Source organism: Myotis lucifugus, unplaced genomic scaffold (genome assembly GCF_000147115.1).
Source record: "Myotis lucifugus unplaced genomic scaffold, Myoluc2.0 scaffold_0, whole genome shotgun sequence".
NCBI classification, from domain to species: domain Eukaryota; kingdom Metazoa; phylum Chordata; class Mammalia; order Chiroptera; family Vespertilionidae; genus Myotis; species Myotis lucifugus.
This window is the reverse complement of record NW_005871048.1, coordinates 8,056,983-8,075,890: the sequence shown is the minus strand read 5'-3', so window position 1 is coordinate 8,075,890 and position 18,908 is coordinate 8,056,983. Positions and strand designations below refer to the sequence as shown.

The window sequence follows — 18,908 nt, the reverse complement described above, 5'->3', positions numbered from 1 at the left end:
ACATTAATAGTAGAGTTGATAGTCATATGATTGAATGCTACATTGCAAAGAGAATAAAGTATTGGTAACAGTATGGATAAATCGTATGAATTTATATAACATTTTATTCACTATATTGAGCAAAAGAAGCCAGATACAGCCCAGTCAGAGTGGCTCAGTTAGTTGAATGTAGTCTCGTGCACTGAAAGTTTCACAACAAATGTTTTTCTCTCTCTCTAAGCATGTCCTTGGATGAAAATTAATAAAGAAAAATTTAAAAAAGAAGCCAAGTACAAAATATTATTTTATTTATAAAATGAGTCTGGAATTGGAAGTAAGAATCATGATTGTTTTTCTGGGGCAGTAGTAACTGAGAGAAGAGTAAAGGGAGCTTCTGAGGTGCTGTTCAGAGTCTATTTTTTGAATTAAATACTTTTGGTACTCTTCTGTGTGCATGGGACACTACAACAAAATGTGCTTATAATGATTAGAAATATAAAGGAAGGGAGACGTATTTGCAGCTAACACATTGCCCAGAATTGACTCCTTTAAAACAAAAAGCTCAACTTTTTTTTTTTTAAAAGTGTTGTTGTTTTTCAATTACAGTTTACATTCAATGTTATTAAAAAGTCTTTTCTACTAGTAACAAAATGCCCACTTCTGTACACTGCCCTTCATTAGTCATTATCCCAAGTTGAGCTATAATTTGTTAATCATACCGCTTGTATTTTGGGCTGGAAAAAAATCATAAAATTATTATTAAATTTGAAGAATAATGATTGTATGAGCTGGGACATTGATCTTTTCCTCCATCAAACTTGAACTGATGGACTTCTAGTCTGACAGCTTTTGGACTGGACCCTATACCATTGTCCCACTGGTGCTGAGGCCTGTGGGCTGGCAGTGGAGCTGCACTACTAGCTCTCCTGGGTGTCCTCTTGACCACTACAGATCTTGGAACTTTTTGTCTTCCATAATTACCTTAACCAATTTCTTATAATCCATCTAGTTCTCTCCATACATAAATCCTAATTGCTCTTTTCTCTGACAATTGCAGGCACCGTTTTAAAAAGATTTGGGGTTTTTATTAATGCTCACTGATTCCTTTTTACAAAGCATGGGTGAATTCCAGGAAATGGTTCAAAATGAGTGAATAATTGCATATTCTTATGCGTTTACACTACTATGAATCACATATAACTAGCATACAGCAATGTGTGCAGTCAAAAGCAGTATGTGTTTCAAGGATATGCTTTGAAATTTTAACAAAGGAATCTAAACCGATAGGTTTTTGTATTTTTATCTCAAATGTCCTTGTTGAAAGCCCTGAAGTTTCCATACTGAGGAGTTACTAGCATATGAAGTCTCAGCTAGCAAAAGCTGCAAACTCTAAAAAATGTAGAAGCTCAAGAGAGACTGTTTTATTGAGGACTGGAGGATGACCTTGACTCATTCATCTTCTCCTTGGGCAGTAACTTGATTGGCACATCAATTTAGCTTTGAGAAAATAAAATAGAAGACAGGAAATAAAATAGGAGCAAAGAAATAATACCAATGTTTTCTTCAAGATAATTTTTAGCTGTGTGTATTTCTTTTTTTTCTGAAACACTGACATCTTCCTCATATTTTCGGGAAACACCATTTCATGATCACTGCTTCCTGGAACTTTTTGTCGTTAATTTTCACTAGAGGATCTTTTTTCCATTGCCTTTTTTTTTAGAGAGAGAGAGAGAGTGGGAGGGAGGGGAGAGAGAGAGAAACATCAAACATCCATGTGAGAGAGACATATCAATTGGTTGCCTCCTGCATGTGCCCAGACCAGTGCTGGGTATCAAACCTGCAACCCAGCTACCTGTCCTTGACTGGGAATCAAACCTGAGACCACCTGGCGCTCAGGCCAATGCTCCAACCACTGAGAAACACGGGCCAGGGCTGCATCTAAAATAATAATCAATACTATGTTCTTCAAAATTTGTTGGAGAAATATAGTTGAAAACACAGATAAGGAAATGTTGCGGAGAGCTTTAAAAAACAATCTGGAGACTTTAGTTAGACAGTTATGGAGTTTTAGCACAGTAGTTTCTGAATGAATTTCCTAATTCTTTTATAATGCCAATATTTGCTATAGGAATATGAAGTTCAGACTGGTTAGTTCCATATACTCTGTCAATAAAAAAAATATTGCCCAAGGAGTGTGAGAGGTAATGTAAATATCTGATATGCAGGATGCCTTAAATCTAGTTGTAAATTGGTATTCCTAATGCTAGACAACCTGCCAAATATATTTTGATTGCCGATTGCTGCATAACATCATTCTAAAACTTGGTGGCTTAAAAGAGCAATAATTACCTAATTTCTCTTATGGTTTCTATGGGTCTCAACTGGAAGACATGAATGTTGGAGGTTAGAATTACCTATAGTCTCATTCACTCACAGATTTGGTTGGTGGGGGGCAGCCACTAGAGCAGCGGTTCTCAACCTGTGGGTCGCCACCCCTTTGGGGGTCAAACGACCCTTTCACAGGGGTTGCCTAAGACCATCCTGCATATCAGATATTTACATTACGATTCGTAACAGTAGCAAAATTACAATTATGAAGTAGCAACGAAAATAATTTTATGGTTGGGGGTTACAACATGAGGAACTGTATTTATAGGGCCAGAAAGTTGAGAACCCTTGCACTAGAGTTTGGTTGGTGTGCCCACATGGGGCCTCTTTATATAGCCTGGATTCCTCACAACACAGTGTCTGGATTCCAAGAGCAAGTGTGTCAATTTAGAGGGTGAGCCAATCTGAGGTCATTTTGCTTTTTATTACCCAACTTCAGGTGTCAGGCAGCACTCCTTCCTTTGCATGTTACTGACCAAGGCAGTTACCAGGGGCCGCCGAGGTTTAAGAGGGAGGGGAACATAGATTTCAGTGGAGCATGGCCATCACATATTAATAGACATGTGCAAGAATGGGTGCATTCTGTGTGTGTGTGTTACCATATCACAATGCTTTTAAAATACAATCAGCCCTTCCATCTGAGGGTTCTAAAAATTGCCAGGGCCTGGCAACCAGGTAGAAAGCAGTGAGTCACATTTGTCTCCTGGAGCTCCTGGAGGTATTTTATTAAACATGGCAAGTGTTAGGCCATCTCACAAGGGGAGGCTTCATTTTGTTTCTTTTAGCTGTGCATTTTGGTAAGTATTTCTACTGAGAAACTGGAAATTTTATTTCTGGAACATGACTGAATCATCTAAAAATAAAAACAGTTGTGTCAAAGATGAAATAGCTGTCCGGAATGGCATTACAATTGTTTGTAAATCTCATGAGACTTGGGCATGTTGAACTGCCAAAGCTAAAATTAGTTGCCTGGCACAAAGATAACTCTGGAGGTTGGTAGATGCTTTAGAATGATGTTATTTGTTGTTCAAATGGAAACTACCTCTTAAGTGCTGGGCACTCTGACTGTTGCCCAGTGTTAGGGAGGGTCCTCAGACTCACTGACAGCAGCAGCTGTAATCGTTTAGGCATTTGACCCAAGACTGTACCAAATAGTGCAGGGATCTGTTGCAAGATTCAAAGATTGTCCTGATTTTCTTTCCTGGTTCAATTTCATTGCATTAAATATCTGTTGTGGGTCAAGCACTGTGTGCTGTGATGAAAGTTCCGAGATGCACATGGTCCCTTCTGCTCAGTAACGTATCTACCAAGAGTAAAAGACCTGCAAATAGGCCATTTCGTGGGCCGGTGGGAAGTGCCCTGATAAAAGGTAAATAAAAGGGGAGACTTCCAGGCTGAGGGGAAAGCAATGGAAAACAGTAGAAACACAGTGCCACAGGGGACTAACCGTAAATTATAGAACAAAGTGGGATGTGGTAGGAGTTGAGTTTTTCGAGGGAAGTAGCATCCAGGACATAGAGAGTTTGTCATTGCGCGACGTTACCTAAACTGGATAGATACAAGGCCTTCCCTTCCGTGAGTTCTGATTTAGACTCTGGGTAAGCGATTTTTATAGGAGGGTGTCTAAATTATAAAATTTAAGAACCAGAAATAATCTTAGAGGTCATGAAGTAGCTATATAATTCTAGTTAATTGTAGGACAATAAATTGGCCCATGAAAGTGAAAGGATATCACAGTTGATTAATAGAGGGAAAAGTTAATTGCTAAAATTTTTCTTACTCTTTTTTTAAAAATATATTTTATTGATTTTTTACTGAGAGGAAAGGAGAGGAATAGAGAGTTAGAAACATCGATGAGAGAGAAACATCGATCAGCTGCCTCCTGCACACCCCTACTGGGGATGTGCCCGCAACCAAGGTACATGCCCTTGACCAGAATTGAACCTGGGACCCTTCAGTCCACAGGCCAACGCTCTACCCACTGAGCCAAACCGGTTAGGGCAATTTTTCTTACTCTTATTCTTAAATTTTTAAAAAAATATATTTTATTGATTTTTTACAGAGAGGAAGGGAGAGGGATAGAGAGTTAGAAACATCGATGAGAGAGAAACATCGACCAGCTGCCTCCTGCACACTCCCCACTGGGGATGTGCCCGCAACCAAGATACATGCCCTTGACCGGAATCGAACCTGGGACCTTTCAGTCCGCAGGCTGATGCTCTATCCACTGAGCCAAACCGGTTTGGCGATTATCTGTATTTTAAAACGAAGTAAAGTGTATTTTGGATGAGTTGTGAATATTCCAGGATCAAAATTTATCAGTTTGCACAACCAAAAGTAAATATTTCTGATTTTGTCTTTAAATCACATGTTTAAAATGAAGGTATTGTCTTCTAAAATAGTACACGTCTGTGTTTGTTAAGAGCCTTCTATTTAGGAGGTCCTCTGGAAGCTCCTTGCATGTTTATCTTACTTAACCTTCCCTGTGATCCCCTGATATGGGTGGTGTGGTGTGCAGAAAGTAGGACAAAGAGACACAAGGCCGTTTCCACTGTGATCAGGTCAGAATGCGGCTCAAACATATCCTGTTGGAATCCAAGCCCCTGGCCTTTCTTCCTCATTAGATTGGCCCCACTGTTGTCCTGTCTCTCAAAAGTATTCTCAAACATAAAATAGCAGTGCCAGTTCCCCATAGGAAATGACAAGTTCAATTGTTCAAACAGTTTAAAAATCAATGGACTTGAAATGTTGAATAAGAACAAGACAGATATGTCGATTTCACTTCTGTGCTTGATGGATATATATTTTCTTATTGAAGTGAGCCTAATGTTTTACTATTTAAATTTTAAGTCAATAGACATGCAGCACACATCACTACACTGTTGTGTAAGAAAATTTTGCTGACTTAAGAAAACAAAAGGGATTTAAACAATTTTTTGTTTAAAAAGAAAGCTTACTTTTTGTTTGACTTCTCTAATATTTTCATTCCATTGAGAATTTCAGCTGTATTACTCAACACTTCAAGTTAGTGTTTCAAGCTAAGCATATATGTTTCAGGTACTTGTTACCTATTACTTTTAGTTCTGAGATCTTTCAGTTCCCTGTCATCTTAGAGTTCACACTTACATAGAGAAAATATAAAAAATATTTTATATTGATGTGTGCAAAATTATCTTAATATTGAAGAAAAGCATGCATAGCAGGTATATGAATTCATAGACTGGAAAATATTTCCATCTCCAAAAAAATCTCTTGGTTCAATACATAATTCATAAATAAGTCTATTTAGGGAAAGGAAAGCATTGGGTTTGCTTTGTCTCAAATGTGATATGAAGCAATTTTCTAAAGTAGTATTTGTAAGTTATATGCCTACTTTTAGCTTTTTAAAAATATATATCTTTTTTATTGATTTCAGAAAGGAAGGGAGAGAGAGATAGAAATACCAATGATGAAAGAGAAGCATTGATCAGCTGCCTCCTGCACGCCCCCTACTGGGGATCGAGTCCGCAACCTGGGCATATGCCCTTGACCAAAATCAAACCCAGGACCCTTCAGTCTCCAGGCAGACGCTCTATCCACTGAGCAAAACTGGCTAGGGCTAGCTTTTTATTGTGAATTCAAGTAATTCATCATTAAATTATAGTGCAAATTCTGACAATGAACTCTCAACCTGGGATTCAGATACTCATCGTTTGTTCTCCCTTATTTGTTCTTTTTAAAAATGATAGACCAGCTCTGGCGGGGTGGCTTGGTTGGAACATAGTCCCATATATCAAAAAGTTGTGGGTTCGATTTCCATTCAGGGAACATACTTAGGTTGTGGTTCCATCCCCAGTTGGGGCATGTATGGGAGACAACCGATCGATGTTCTCTCTTGTGTGTGTGTGTGTGTGTGTGTGTGTGTTTCTCCCTCTCTCTCTAAAAATCAATAAACATATCCTTAGGTAAGGAGAAATAATAATAATAATAATAATAATACAATCAAGTCCTTCATCTCTCAGTATTTAACATAAGATCCATAGTTATTCATACTAAATACCAGTTCTAATATGTTATTTTCTAGGCAGAAACATCTCAGGGAACTTCCTGGATTATAATCTTATTTCTACCATTTCCTAGCAATGTGACTTTAAATTACTTAGCCTCTCTGGGCTTTCATTTTATCTTCTGTAAAATAAGGATAATAATAAAATCTGCTTTATAGGGTCATTATAAAGATTCACTGAGTAAGTTCTTTGTTTTAATAAAGGATAAAAAATAAGCTCATTAGCCTTATTTTTAAGGTTCTTTACTATTTAATTTAAAGACACTTTCCAAAATCTATCTTCTGCTTTAAAAAAAATGTATACTCCAATTAACCTCTGAACATGCCTAATTTTTATGTTCCTTATTGGCTCCCACTTTCACACCCTGCAGTTGCCACTCCATTTAACTAGAATACTTCTACCTATGTTCTCCTTATCAGAATCTGTTAATATTTGATGTCACCTACCCCAATCCAAGGATAGCATCCATACATTTTCAAAGTATAGGAATGCCCAACACAATACGAACTTTATTGCCACTTCCCACAGGCTTAATCTGAGGCTAGAGCTTAAGGCAGTGATCCTTAGACTAACTAGCTAAAAAGCCACAAGTCAAAGGGGATTGGGTTCTGAATTTTCCTTCCAAGAAGGTAACTTAGAACTGAAAATAGTTTTCCCTAATATGTATGATAGTAATTGCCTTCCTTATCCATGTAAAATATTTCTGTGATTCATAGATGGCTTATTTGATATCTTACATAGTATCCTTCACTAGTATTTTTAAATACTTTATTCTTTTATTGACATATAAAAAGCTGTTCCATATTAAATGTTTACAACTTGATGAGTTTGAAGATCTGTATATATTTGTGCATAATCTATATCATTAGCATATCCATCACCACCAAAAGTCTCCTCCTGCCCTCTTTATTATTATTTTATTATTAAGAGTGCTTAATATATCTATCCTTTAACTCATTATTAAAATACTAGAGGCCCAGTGCATGAAAATTTGTGCACTGGGGGAGGGGGTTCCTCAGCCCGGCCTGCACCCTCTCACAGTCCAGGAGTCCTCAGGGGATATCCTACTGACATCTTAGGCCCGCTCCCCAGGGGTGGGGGAGTGAGCCTAAGCTGCAGTCTGGCTTCCCTCTGCAGGAGGCAACCAGGCCAGCCAATCAGGGGATGGCACTGCCCCCATTACCCTGCCACTGCCACCGCCTGACCTCCCTCTGCAGGAGGCAACCAGACGGGTTGATCAGGGGATGGTGCCAGCCTCCCTCATGGCCCCTCCACTGCCGCTGGTTGCAACCCCCCCATCGCTGTTCCCTCTCTCTGCCCACTGGCATGCGCCTTGGCTGGCCTGGCGTTGCCTGCTCGCCAGCCCTGCCCCCCTGCCAACCGGTCGTTCTGCCGTTTGGTCATTTTGCATATTATGCTTTTATTATATAAGATGCCCGTTCTCATATGATCATTTCAGCTAGGGCTTTTGTTCCATATCTAAGACATGTTTTTTAGAAAACACTTGGCTGTAAGAATGTTTCCATCTCAACAGAAAATAAACAAAGGGTAAGTGACAATATCAAATACTCTATTACCTTAATAGGACCTCATTTCTCAGCCTCTCCCCAACGTGATTCTTTAAGTTCCACAGAGATTTTTGATTCCTCCCTTTTCACTCTTCTCCTATCTCTGAATGCCCATTTGTGCCTATTCTTGCTGCAACATCCAGTTCTCTAGTGTTCTCAAGTTATTTGTACACTTGCCTTGTCTTACTAAGATATAGTGAGAAACTTGAGAAGTTTCAAAACTTCCAGTTTTGGTCTTCCTGGGTTTCAAAATATTTTTCAGTAGGAGTGTTTTTCATAAATATTTTATTTTATACTTATTCTAATTGTTGCTAATACTTTGTGCTCTTTCTACAATGATTTGATCTTAATGCTTCAGAGAATGTTACCGTTTTCAAAATAGCTAAAACTTTTGAAATATAGCTAATACATATAGAATTCTTAGCATCTGAGATTGATGTTTGAACTGTTATTGGGGGACTTTGAAGTCAGACATGTCCAGGTTCCTATCACTACATGGCTTCTTCCAGATGTGTGGCCTCCCCAAGCTCTAGTTTCTGTAATTGTAAAATGGAGAAGAAAAAAATTGTAAAATGGTTTGGTGACGGTAGAATGAAACCTTGACTGTAAATTCAAGAGCCTGGCTCATACTAAGCATTCAATAAGGTATCAGTATTATTACTATAAATAAAAATGAGAATATATATAAAATCTAAGATTATTTCAAACTATTCCAATACCAATTCAATAATAGTATTGTATGTTTTTATAGTAAGTCCTTGATTAGCAGAGAATATATATGTGTATTTCATATATTCCTCTTCTTTCACCTGTCATACTCATTGTATTTATTAGAAAATATAAATATCTTTATAAATTAAGGCAGCCCCAGAATGATCTATAAGAAATTGAAAATATGTCTCAATTTCACAGTGTTCTTAGAACTGTTTATGCATTATAATTTATCTATACATTATAAAGTATGAAATTGAATTTTATTTAGTTAATTTGATAAGTATCTGGAGAGAGATGAATGAAAAAAGGAAATGTGGAATACATACACATGCAGAGGAATATTATTCAGCCTTAAAAAAGGAAATCCTGTCATTGGTGACAACATGGATGAACCTGCATGTCACTGTGTTTCAAGAAATAAGCCATACATAGACAGAGAAACACTATCTGGTATCACTTATATGTGGGATCTAAAAAAAAATTTTCAAAATCATAGGTACAGAGAGTTGAATTGTGGTTGACAGGGGAGGGGGTGGAGGAAATAGAGACAGGCTGATAAAAGGAACAGACTGAGGAACGCAGAGGGGAGGCAGAGGTGGGGGTGGGGGAAAGAGATTAACTGGAGAACACATATGCATATATACATAGCCCATGAACAGAGACAACAGTGTGGTGAAGGCCTGGGAGGGACAGGGGTGGAGTGGAGGGGCCAATGGGGGCAAAAAGGGGACATCTGCAATACTTTCAACAATAAAGATAATTTTTTTAAAGGATACAAACTTTTAGCTGTAGGATGAAGTTCTCAGATCAGATCTAATGTATAACATGGTGACTACATTTTATAACTCTGTATTATATAATTGGTATTTGTAAAGAGAGGCCTTAAATGTTCTCTCATTCTCTCTCTCTCTTTCTCTCTCTCTCTCTCTCGCTCTTTCTCACACACACACACACACACACACACACACACGTACACACACAAAGGTAAATGTACGAGATGACAGTTGTTAATTAACTCATTAGTGGGAATTCTTTCATTATGTATATCAAATTATCGTGGTTTATTTACTTTAAGTATTAAAATTTTATTTATCAGTTATACCTTAAAAAATGTGAAAAAATATACATTTTTTTAAAAGGAAGATTTCCTTTCTTTTGTTTTCCTTGCCTGAGGAAATATATCAGAAAAAATATTGCTATGAGAAATGTCCAAGATTTTACTGCCTAGATTTTTCTTCTAGGATTTTTATAGTTTTGAGGATATTATTTAATAATTTAATCCATTTTGAGTTTATTCTTGTGTATGTTGTAAGAAGGTGGTCTAGTTTCATTTTTTTGCAAGTATTTGTCCAATTTTCCCAACACTATTTATTGAATAGACTATCTTTACTACATTGTATGTTTTGCCTTCTTTGTCAAATATTAACTGACTATAATCTTCTGGGTTGTTTTCTGGACTCTCTATTCTGTTCCATTGATCTATATGTCTGTGTTTATGCCAGTACCATGCTGTTTTGATGCCTACGGCCTTGTAGTGTAGTTTGATATCAGGTAACTTGAGTCCTCCCACTTTGTTCTACTTCCTCAAGATTGCTGTGGCTATTTGGCATCTTCTTATGGTTCCCTGTAAATTTTTGGAATATTTATTCTAGTTCTGTGAAATACGCTACTGGAATCCTGATAGGAATTGCGTTGAATCTATAGATTGCTTTGGGTGGTATGGAAGGAGAGTTGACTTGGAATGGTAAACACACAATACAATATAGAGATGATGTGTTGTAAAATTGTATACCTGAAACATATATATATATATATATATATATATATATATATATATATATATAGATTTACCAATGTTCCCCAGTAAATTCAATTTAAGAAAATGAAAGATTTCTCTCACTGATTTAATAAACTAGCTATATTTTTTCTTATTATATACTAGAGACTTGGTGCATGAAATTCATGCACTCGGGGGGGATCCCTCAGCCCGGCCTGTACCCTCTTGCAGTCTGGGAGCCCTCGGGGAATGTCCAACTGATGGCTTAGGCCTTAGCGCTGCCACAGAGTCAGGAGAGGCTCCTGCCAGTGCCGCTGCACTCGCCAGCCATGAGCCCAGCTTCTGGCTGAGCTGCGCTCCCCCTGTGGGAGCGCTCTGACCACCAGGGGGCAGCTCCTGCACCATTTGGTCGATTTGCATATTACCCTTTTATTATATAGGATTTTCTTATATTTCATATATCCTCTTATCTTATAACTTTTATTATGTTTAATTTTTTCATTTATAACATAAAAATCATTTATGAACCACTAGTCTGATGCTTTTAGTAAAAAAAATGTGGTAGCCATACTCCCCCCTTAACCTATTTATTATTGCCTTTCAGTATTTAGCCAAACAAACATCGAAAGCTGTGTTAAATAATTTTCAAAATGTAGGAAATAATTTGAGGATCTAATTGGAAAGGAAGATCCTTTTATTCTATTAGATTTGTGAGTGATAAATGTTAAGCATTAGTAAATTCTCTTTTATAACTGCCTCATTATACTTGTAAATGGTGGTGCTTCGTTCAATTGTTTCAAGAAAGTATTTGAATCAGTAAAATGCCACCATAATTTATAACAACTTCGTTCATGTAGCCAGTTGTAAAATGTATATCTTAGTTTATCACTTTTCAAAGATAGAGTATCTCTTTTCACCTTAAAATAAAAAGTGAAAAGTCCTTACTATTTATTTATTTTTCACATACCATGCCTACATGCAGTAATATAATGTGAAAGGAGATCATTTTTATCTTGTTAGCACTGAAAGGAAGGAAATAAAAAAACAAATTATTCTCATTGTTTTTACTATGGAGATGACTATTTCAACTTTGGGATTTTTTTCATTCTACAAAGGAATTTTAGTTTGGGACTTTCAGCCATTTGCCAGCACAGATGATCTGGTGATGAGAGCTGTGCTAGGATTCTGATGCTGTGGTAGGTACCCTGGCTCTGTCTGCCTCACAGTCTGGTATCAAGTTCATGGTCAGTCTTTCTTTCAAAGTCACTTCACATAAATAGCAATTTCCTATAGGTGCTTCCCCATTTCCCAACACATATCAAGGGAGATTATCACTATCTTTTTAAAATCATGCCAGAAAGCATTTTTTGTTGTGGTGGCTTTATTTTCTTCCATTTGTTGTGTTTTTCTAGAGTTTATTACTTATATATGTTTTGTTTTAGTTCTGAGAAATTCACTTTAGAGACACAAGAAAACTCTTTAAAATTTTAAATATGCACCCTTATTTTCCTTACAACTATTTATAATAACCAAGATATGGAAACAACCTAAATGTCCATTGATAAAGAAATTATATATAAAGAAACTAAAGGGCCTTATGCTAAGTGACATAAGTCAGACAGAGAAAGGCAAATGCCATATGATCTCTCTTATATGTAGAATCTAGAACAAACAGAAAACCAAAACAACAGCTTTTAGATACAGAAAATAGATAGGTGGTTGCCAGAGGCAAAGAGTGAGGATGGGAAAGAAACAGGTTAAGGGAGTCAAAAGGAAAAAGGGAAAAAAATAAAATAGGGTTTCCAATTTTGTTTAGTTATAAAAAACATGCTTATTAATCTAGCTCTCTAAGTTCCTCCCCAGGAGATTGTGGCTTAGGTGAACTTTGATAGAGTCTAAAAGCTGTGTATTAAACAATAAAATTCATATGATTAGGTAAATTTTGGAAATGCTAACACAAAATAAATATATTTGACATAATATGAGCTATTTTCATTCTTTCCTAATCCACCCCCCCCTGTAAATGAAGATATAAATCAATAGTAGCAAACCTGATATTTGGAGATCTACTCTTAAAATGTCATTGATCACTACTTTGTTGAATTTACCCTTCAAGTGGGTAAGAGATCTTCTTTGCTACAACAAAGTCACCATCATGCAGGCAATGGTAATCTTTGGGATGCATGTTTATAGTCTGCAGTATCTTAAACTCATTTGAAAAGGGGGGCATATTTTGATTAGAGTCCTTCCCTTATGTTTCCTGGAAATATGTCCAGTTGTTTCATTTTGAACCTCAATTGATAATAACTGAAGACCAGAAGTTTCTGTTAGAATAGAGAAGATTTAACCTTCTCTGTATACTTTTCATTGCTACAGTACCCTCAGCCCCTCCAAATGAGCTTATCCTATATAATAAAAGGCTAATATGCAAATAGACTGAACGGCAGAACAACTGAATGACCAGTCACTATGACGTGCGCTGACCAGCAGGGGGCGTGTGCGGAACATGGCAGGCGTTGGCCGCGGTGGGATGGTGGAGCAGGTGAGCGGGGGTGCCAGACCAAGGCAGGGTGCCAGTTGCTGTCATTGGGGCAAGCCTCTGGTGGTTACTGAAAATTCTTTGCTCCCGTGCATCGTGGTCCCACCAGGCGCTCACACCCATTGCTGGCATCGGAGCCACTGCTCACACCCACTACCAGTGCTGATCCCACTTGCACCTGCAGCCAGTGCCAGAGCCAACACTTATACCCGCTGCCAGTGCCCAACGCCTGTCCCGATCACTCAGCGCCATCAGAAGGTTCAAGCGGCGGCTGCCAGCCCTGATCGCCCCTGAGGGCTTCTCTACCTCCCCTTGCTCCTGAGGGGCGATCAGGGCAGCAGCTGCCACTCGTACCTGCTGCTGGTGCCGGCCCCCATTGCTCCGTGCCATCAGCGGGTGCGAGCAGGGCCAGTGGTGTCAGTGCGTGGGAGTGATGGGAGCAGGGCTGCTGGCAGACAGGGGACCAGGGGCCGCGGCGAGAGGGGCCGGGTGGGGGTGTGGAGGATGGGCCAAGACCCACCCCTGTGCCTACCACAGCCTCGCTACCCACAGCTCCTTTCAAGGTGCATGAATTCGTGTACTGGGTCCCTCGTGCTTTAAATAAAAATATTGTTCTTAATATGCAACACAGGCTTTTTTTTATTAGTTCCCTGGCCCACCTTTGTAACTATATTCCTGCCTCAGAGCCCTCCTGCTTAGGAAGGTTGAAGCCAGTACTAATATTCAGAATTTAGGCTAATTACATTAGTATTCAAAACAGAAAGTAGAAGTGAAAAATAGTTAATTCAAAGCTATTCAGCTAATACAAAAACACAACAAAAACAAAAAACAAAAATGTAGACATGTATTCAAGATGAAGTTATTTACTGCTTAATGGCCCAAATTTTGCAGGCACTTTAGTATTCAGAACAATGGCTAGAATACTAATTAATGATTTAATATACTGAATAAAATTATTTTCATCTATTAATTACAGGATTATTTCTACAAGGCCAAATTTTACTAACCTATTTTTAATTATAAAATTGCATTTCTTTATAAAGTATATTATGATCATTATTAAGCCTTTCTAAACCTCTAGATGGTATTTCATCTCTTAATTCCTGCCATGATCCTTAGTTCTATGGTATATTTGACCCATAGAAAATAAAATGGGGTTACATATTTCTGGTGGATTTTGGAATGGGAACAGATCTTCATTCCCATTATACTTCTTCTGTAATTATAAAGGTATGTAAAACATAGAATCTCTCCTGCAGATCTCAGTATTCTGTGAAGAAAATTAATCCTTGAAACATCTTATAGTCAAAAGAGACTTGACTAGTAATCCTAGGAATGTCATATATTCTAAAAATTATTTGCTTTTCTTCCATGAAAAAGGATATTCTTTGAGTTACACCAATTGGCTTCTTTTTCCAAATTATTTGGGGATCTTTGACAGATTATTCTGTAAACAGATATAATGATGAGCCAGTTATTCAAGCTTTAGACAATGAAAAGTTTCAAGTTTAAAATACAGTAATACAGCTATGAAAGTGGGTTCAAAGCCGTGTATATCTTATACAATTATTCCATTTTTCCTCCTAGGTAAAATCTGAGTTACTCCAACATTAAAAAAAATGTTTTATTTAGAATGAGGTATGTGTGAGTAATGTGTGTGTATATGCCATATTATTCTTTCAATTAAAATCGGAATAGTAAAAAAATTGTCATGTTTGTTATCTAGAAATCTCCACTCTATTGTCTTCACCATTTTCCTGGACTGTTCCTAGAGAATAGTTTAAACTTCAAAAAGCTACCAGTTTGGATTCTGTTACCACTGCTACCTCGGTCCCAGAATTATATTTTTGCATTGCACTTAGATTTCTAAATTCCCAAGCCCCATGAAGAGCTGGTCTTTTTGGTGCTGAGGCCTGCCTCTGCTTTGCACAAATTCTATAAATGAGGACATTTATCTTCAGGCAGTTCTGCTACCTGAAGATGTGTGTGGCACGTATCCCAGGCTCATTTTAGCCCCTTGAACAGCTATGCTGCAAAGGCAGGTACAAAAGCAGTTTCTAACCATGTAATGTACAGATTTGGGGCGGGGTGCGGGGAGAGAGGGAGGTTTTTCACCATAGTTGTCCATCTGTTTATCAGTTGTAGTTGAATAACTTCCCTTGCACTGCAAAAGTAACTGGTTCAAAATTCAACAGCCTCAAAATATTCTATTTCAAAGCTGTGCTCTCCCTTCATTTAAACCAAGAATGTCTGATGTGGCAACATGAGTTTTCAGTTTTGAGATAAAGTATAAACTACTGTTTATACTTTAAAGCTGTAAACTATTGCTTATACTTCAGAGCTTCAATATATATTTATTACTGGATTTTATTCTTTTTTATAAATATGTTATTTTGTGTCCTAAAATGCTAATAACTGCAGTTCTTTTTATTGCATTACTCAGTGAAGTATGTATCTAATATTCTACAAAATCTTGGAGCACTTTTCAGTTTGAGTATTAGTGCAGATATTTGTTGAAATTGAGCGCTCAGGCGACATCATATTTTGATCCTGAAAACTCACATTTTTATTGTACTGAAGAGATAGATTAGTTAAGAGGTCACTCTAACTCTACTATTTTCTGAAACAAATTTTTATTGGACAAACACGTGAGCATTGGGTGTACTTTGTGAAGATTATGGGAAAAGCATCCAGTTAGCAGTTCAGCAAAGATTAAAAAGCATAGACCGTAAGGCCATTATTTACACATGAATTTATACATGAAGCTTGGATATATGCATCTTGCCCCAGTCTGAATAGAGTGAAGCAAACCTAGTACTTATGCATGAATTTTAAAACAAGGATCACATTTTGTTGTTTAAATGCTGGTGTTTTGAATACCCATGGAATGCATACTTTTGGTATTTTCTAAATGAGAAATATTACATTTTATGGTCAGATTTTATAATTGTTTGGTAGTACATAAGTAGAAATTAGTTCAAAATTCGAAGTGTAAATTTTTTTTCCTATTTTTCTTCTTCCTCTTAAATCTTGGAATATAAATTTTAAATTGTCTTATGAAAGATCATACTTGTATTTTTTCCCAATAATTCTGTAAGCATATTACTAAAATTCATGATTTAAATCTCCCAAACATGTTTCCAAATAATTTACTGGTTTGGCTCAGTGGATAGAGCATTGATTGGTCTGTGGACCGAAAGGTCCCGGTTTTAATTCCGGCCAAGGGCATTGCTGTACCTTGGTGGCAGGCTCCTCCCCGCCCAGGCCCTGGTCTGGGTGCATGAAAGAGGCAACCAATCTATGTGTTTCTCTCACATTGATGTTTCTCTCTGTCTTTCCCTCTCTCTTTCACATTTCCTAAAAAACTCAATGAAAAAATATCCTCAGGTGAGGATTAACCAAAAAAAAACCCAAAAAAACAAACAAACAGGAAAGCTATTTAGATCATCTATTTTACCTTTTATTTGGGACAAAATAACTAAAGCATAATCCAAAATTTGAGTGTTTGATGTCATTCATATGATTGCTTTATAGGTCCAGTCTATTATATAATTAAATCTAGTTTTTAAAATGTATTTATGTAGTAGGCTTTTCTGGGCTTCTTTGTGTACTCAGCATAGTGATATGCTGATACTTGATAAATACTTTCCTTTACAACAGTAAGACATCATTTAGGTTACGGTCACTAAAAATTACACTAACCCTACAATTTATTTCTTTATTTCCTGACACATGATTCATTTAAGAAATCTGGACTGAGTCCAATAGCCAGCCCTCTGCTGCTTAGCCTGAGAGCTGTGCTTTAATTAAGTTTTTTTCTTCTTTAGCCAATAAAGAAATCTCCTTTGATTTTCAGATAGTGGTGTTATAAAGATGAATAAGAGGTTATCACTTCCCTAAAGAAACGTTAAGTGCAGCCAGTTGGATACTGATTAGAATTTGAATGGAGTTTTCCTTAGCAAAGCCCTTTCACACACATGGATTCAATTGATGAATATTGGTAACTTTTGGGGTTGTGGGTGTATGTTTGATTCCTAAATAAATCTAATGGCTTAATATAGAGACATGTTTTTCTCTAGAACTAGATTGTGACCCTGTGCATGTGACATGTTTTACAAATGTATGTCGTTGATCACCAGGGAGACATGATACTGTAGCAAGCTCAGGGTAAAACCCAGTATTCCTGAAAAACCTATTCAAAATCTGTGCTTATACCATGGCCTTTTTGGCATCTCATTGTTGTCAGGACAAGGAAATTACCAGGGTGGGATTATCAAAACAGATTGTGGGCATTGATTAATTCTGCAAAGGCCAAAATGTAAATGTGCATTTGTCAAGAGTTCAGGTTTAGTACTCTTTCCTCTACCAGATTCAGGTCATCTTCTGTCTTTTCCCCATAGCTGCTTCCAAGTATAAAGTTTAGACATTTTCCTTCTGTAATGGCAGTAATACTCTGGATGCTTGAAACACAGATTAATGATTTACTTCAAACATTTCCCAGATAATTTTCAAACCCTTTCCCACTTTGGGTTTAGCCTCGTCTGAGACTGTGTGTGAAGCGCATGAGGGGAATGAAGGAAGGAGTTGTTCAGCTTGTCCTTGGCAGAAAAGTCCTGTTGCTGAATAAGATCACAAGTTTTGGCTGGAGTGGCTTGGTAATAGCTTTTTCCACTGTGCAAAGCCAGGCGATCTCTGCCAAACAGCGGAACAGAATCTATACTGTCAAAATGGAAAAAAAAAAAAGTGGCGGCAATTACGAAGCTGGGGGATTCTGGCAGCACACTTAGAATCTGGCATTTTCACTTTGCTGTGAGGAGGAAAGTATGGCCACCAACTAGAGCAGCGTGGTGGGCTGCTGTGCTGCCTGGAGACTATATGACGCTGAGATTAAGGACAATGTATAGGTGCTGGGTTCAGAATCCTTTATTGTAGGTCCAGTGAGAATCTCTATCAGTAAAGGTTTTGACATGCATTGTTACTGCATTGCTCTTCAATTTAATAACAGGAATGATAGCAAGCACTTAAGTGCTTTAAGGAGTGTTAAATCTTTCCCATGTATTAGCTCATTCTCACTTTAGCCCTATGAAGTTAGTATGATTTTTTTAACCTCCCTTTCAGAGATGGCGAAAGGGAGGCAATAGGGAAGTAAATATCTTATCTTGTGTCACATAGCCAGCACTTCTCCTTTCTCGGTGTCTTGGCATGAAGAATAATATAGTAATGTTAACAGAAAAATCTATGTTCCTTTTCTTAAATCCTTACAACTCTTTTTTAATGGCTTTTTGGGCAAGTATTTTTTGGGGGAGGAAAGAACAGAGGTATGTATATTTCACCAGAAGTATTAATATAGATAGCATAATTTTTACCATTCGTTTGCTTTTCCATTCTAACAGTATAACTTTATGAATCTCAGATTTTTGCCAATATCGCTAAGAGTATTTAATGTAGATCTAATGTGAAATGTGGTTGGATAATTTGATTGCTCACCTTATTTTTGACTGTTCACTTTGTTAAGTGTTTGAACCATAAAATTGTTCAAACAATTAAATAGTGCCTGCATAATGCTATTCATTGGAACATTTTTAAAATCATGGTTTTGCATTCAGACTTTACAATTCATTATTAATGAAAATGCTTCCTATAATGCACATGTTTGTAATAAAAGCGTGGGCAGGGATTCTTGGTGTTTTATTCCCCAAAACTAGAAGAGCTTCTGGCACGTAATTGGTGCTTAGTGAGTATTTGATGAATGAGCATTCATTATGACTGGATGCATAATGAAATTAAACACCTTGAGCTTATTTATATGTACAATTTTTCTTTTCCTCTACTAAATAATCAAGGTTATTGTTGATGAAGAAAATTAGTAACAGCATGGGGAGCAATGGGAGCAGAGG

At 37.3% G+C, this 18,908-nt stretch overlaps 1 protein-coding gene across 5 annotated transcripts in view; it reads left to right on the top strand.

The window, feature by feature from the left end:
- Positions 1–18,908, top strand: part of PRR16 (proline rich 16) — a 230,346-nt gene that overhangs the window by 80,051 nt on the left and 131,387 nt on the right. The window lies entirely within an intron of this gene.